Genomic DNA, 3,966 nt, shown 5'->3' with positions numbered 1-3,966 from the left:
CTTTGGGGCCCCTTTGGCCCAAGGGCCCCAATGCGGTCGCAACCTCTGCAACCTCTGTGGTCGCAACCTCTGCAAAGTAGAACATTACTTTATATTGAAGGAGGGGACTCTATGCAAAGTTTTGCTGGGCAGCAGTGTCTCTGAATTACAATGCTGCTAAGATCATGTACATTTGGCCCTGTCCATAATACATCATGACCACGCCCACCTTCCGGTGCATGGTCACGCCCCTTTTTCACCGCAATCCTGGGATGTGTGGCCCCAGGTTGAAATTTCTTTGGTGGGCCCCCAGTGTCCCAGTCCGACCCTGTCTCTGGCTACCTATACTGGGGGCATCCTCTTTTGCCATCTAATACTGAGGGTGCCGTTTCTGACTACCAAATACTGGGGGTACCCTCTCTGGTTATTACCTAATACTGGGGGCTCCTCTGGCTACCTTTACTGGGGGATGCATCTGACTACATGTACTAGGGTGTCCCTCTGGTTACCAGAGTGCCCAGAGAGAGAGAGGTAGTGTGTGTGTGTGTGTGTGTGTGTGTGCGTGCGTGCGTGCGTGCGTGCGTGCGTGCATGCGTGCGTGCGTGCATGTGTGTGTGTGGTGCGTGTAAATATATCACAGTCTATCTATTAGGGCCAATTTAGGGGGAAGCCAATTCGTTTATCTGTAAGTTTTGGGATGTGTGAGGAAACCAGAGTGCCAGGAGGAAACCCACACAGGCACGGGGAGAACATAAAAACTCTGTGCAGATAGTGCCCTGGCAGAGATTCAATCCAGGGACCCAGCACTGCAAGGCAAGAGCACTGGCCACTATACTCATACTGCCCAAATGTATAACTAAATCCAAGTCACAAAAGGGTGAGAGAGCCTTACCCTTGCAAACTTAAGGAATAGGGGGGAAACAAGAGGTGGGGTAGTATACATTATGCATACCTGGAAATAGGCAATGCCCCCCCCCCCCCCCCACACACACACACACACACACACACACACACACCTAGGGGGCATTGCAGACACCAAATCCTTTACTTTATCAAAAGTGCTTTATTGGTATAATAGGCAAGCACTAGTGCCCAAAGGAATGTTACTGTGAACTGGTTTGCCTGAGAAGGTCATCAGTGAATGTATCCTACCCATGACACACCACTGCAAAGCCTTATAAACACAAGTAATTTGGGTTTGAGTAATAGCTGAAAACCAAATATTTCCCCACTGTCCATGGCGACCTGGAAGGGTAACTGTAATTAACGGCTTAAAGAGAAACTCCAACCAAACATTGAACTTTATCCCAATCAGTAGCTGATACCCCCTTTTTATATGAGGAATCTATTGCTTTTCACAAACAGACCATCAGGGGGCGCTGTATGACTGATATTGTGGTGAAACCCCTCCCACAAGAAGCTCTGAGTACCGCGGTACTTTTGGCAGTTTGTTACAATGTAACAAGGTCCACAGACAGGAAATAGCTGTTTACAGCTGTCTCCAACGGGCAGAACAGCAGGCAGCAGCTACATAACCTGCCCACAGTAACAATGTCACCATGTAATAAATGTCAGAATGTAAATCGGGGGAGAGGAAAGATTTTACAATGAGCAAACACTGACTAAATCATTTATACATAATTATTGTAAAAATGAAGCACTTTTTTATTACACTATTTTCACTGGAGTTCCTCTTTAAATACATGTGTGCACAGTCCAAGCCAAGGCTGTACAGACATGTTGATAGATTGCTGGCTAGTGGTGCGTCTGGTCCTTGATGGAGCATTTGTTTTCTGGTGGGCAGGGTGAGTGCTCTGGGCATCACTAAAGATCTGGTGTGCCAGATCTTTAGGTGACATTGGAGGGCTCTGGTGCTCGTTCTACATTCTTGCCTGAGGCGTGCGCCAGTCAAATGTAATCCAGTATGTTTACTTAGCTTAACTAGTAGATCTGAAAATTATTCTGTTGATATTATAAATAATGCAGATTAGATGTGGTTATGAGAAAACCATGGAGTTACTATGCATTCACAGTTCAGGCATGTTTAGGATGTGTATTGCCCACTTTGTGAAAAGCCGTATTACCATATATATGAAGTGTCTCTTCTGCATAACATCTGTTACTCTGTTCTGCCATCAAAGTGATTGACAAGATGTTATTTTTTCATTAAAACCTCATTCAAATACTGTAGCTTAATTCTCATTCGGAATAAAGTATATATGAGATATCTTACCTGACAAAGATCTGTAATTCTGCCTGGCCAGTCCCATGTTTCAGAGGATTCTAACTAACAAAGCCAGACAGCATAGCCAGCAGCTTGACTTGTTGTCTCTCTGATGCAATTTAGACCTATTGACAGGACTGTGAGGAGCAGCTGCACACTGATGAGTCATCACTTTGCTCACTCCTCTGCTTTTTTTTGTTGTTTTTTTTTTTAAATTAAAAAAATGGAGATTTAAACCTTAGACTGCCAGTTATTTTTGAAAAAGCTACATGCTAGTGACTAGAGATGCTCATTCAGATTGCTCGCAACAGGGGCTTAACGATATACCCTGCAAGGGATGTAGCCGCAGGGGGTCCCGGAAACAACAGGGTGCCCCTTCCTGAGAGACAGATAACTAAGGGCACAAAGAAAAAGCTTTCTGCTCTCTGCACAATTGTTCTATTGACTGCATCTGCTCAGCCATTGATAAGGAATCTTACAAAGTTGTGTAGACAAAAATTTGTAGGCAGTCCCTTTTCAGTGTGCAGCAGATACTTGTGTACAGCGCCCAGCCCCCAGCCTCTCCACCCCTCCCCAAGTCTGCAGAGCCGGTTCTGCTCCATCAGAGATGGACAGAGTGAGTGTAATAAGCTGAGGCTGGGAGCACACTCGTCTGTCGGTTTTCTGCATTTATTTTCTGCACACCATGGGCTTGATTCACTAAACTGTGATAATTGATATCACGGTCGCGCTAGCGTTTTACACTCGTAACATTTTTCACTCGCAATCGTGAATTTTCACGCACAAAAGTGAATTTTCGAAAATGATCATGCTTTTATTGAATCAAGCCCAATGGCCTCGATTCATAAAGCATTCCCACATGCGGAAATGCTAAAAAAAGGCTCACTTTACCGACCACACAGCAAAATCTGTATTCATAAAGGCTTTTTCCGCATGAAAAGCCGACATTCGCGAGCAGAGTGATAAATCACCGCCTTGCGCTGTGATTATCATAACAAAAGTAACAAATGTCAATTCATAAAGGTTAGAGGAAGTGGTATGCAGACGGGGATTACCGCTACCTCTGATGTGGCGAGAAGCGTGCGGAATAAATTGCAGTGAATGGGACAGACCTCCCAAGCAGCTGCAGAGAGAACACCGCACGGAGGGACTCCGCCTGCTTCTCCTGTTTCCGCATGTCTCTCGACAGCCTAACGCCTGCCTACAGCGGAATATCTCCGCACGCCTATCACAACTAGAAACATTTTTATGAATTACCACCCTGAAGGCTGAAATACCGACAGCGGTGTTTCCCCGCTCGAGTTTACCTTACCGACAGCACTTTTATGAATCGAGGCCAAAGTGTGTCTGTACGTGTGAAAACATGCACGTTTTATCACAGAAGCGAATGTAATTAATAGAGAAAATGTGTGCGGTGCTTCACTGCTGTCTGTTTTTAACTGCATGGTGGAAACACATTCAAGTGTGCACTAGCAAACTGTAAAACATTGGTTCTTAGTTTACCTGTGCAGAAAGCGAGGGGGGATTGGCATTTATGGAGAGATAAGAAGGGAGGAGGAGCAAGAGCTGTTTCTCAGAACTAAGATAGAAGGACAACAGAGTTCAATCATTATTGCAAAAGACAGTGAGACATCAATGTGGACATCAGTGCAAAGGAGCTTCCTTTTAATCAAGTTGTAAATGAGCAAAGTTGTTACAGATGGTTATAACAAGTAATACATCACCCTTCCAGGGCTGCTGCCAGACACAGACACAGAGAGTCG

This window comes from Hyperolius riggenbachi, chromosome 1 (assembly GCF_040937935.1).
Source record: "Hyperolius riggenbachi isolate aHypRig1 chromosome 1, aHypRig1.pri, whole genome shotgun sequence".
Classification (NCBI taxonomy): domain Eukaryota; kingdom Metazoa; phylum Chordata; class Amphibia; order Anura; family Hyperoliidae; genus Hyperolius; species Hyperolius riggenbachi.
Note: the sequence above shows the minus strand (reverse complement) of the source record.